We start from the raw sequence: 405 nt of genomic DNA on the forward strand, positions 1-405 counted from the left end.
ACCGCCACCGCCCCAACCCAGCCTGCAAGAGCGACCCAGACGCACCCAACGCCGCGGTGGCAGCAGCAGTCCCGTCCCGCTGGGAAACAAATCCAGGCAAAGCGACGCTCACCTCCAGCTATTTCAGACTTGCTCCCTCCACCCTCAGTTTTGCATGGCTACGCTCCAAATCGTTCCTCTTAAATGATCCCACAGCAAAAAAAAAAACAAAAACCCCCAGAAATATTACTTTTCTCAGGGTAAACATGGAAATATTGTCCATTTTTGCCACAGACTGGAGTTAGACAGGCTTACAACAAGCCCTAAAAAACACCTAAAACTGGAATTTTCACAAACACTTTAAGCTGGTATGAAAACACATCGTGTCACCCACCAGAACCAGCTCCCGGGCCACAGCAGCTGCTG

The sequence above is a fragment of the Apaloderma vittatum genome, unplaced genomic scaffold, assembly GCF_000703405.1.
Source record: "Apaloderma vittatum isolate BGI_N311 unplaced genomic scaffold, ASM70340v1 scaffold39587, whole genome shotgun sequence".
Classification (NCBI taxonomy): Eukaryota; Metazoa; Chordata; class Aves; order Trogoniformes; family Trogonidae; genus Apaloderma; species Apaloderma vittatum.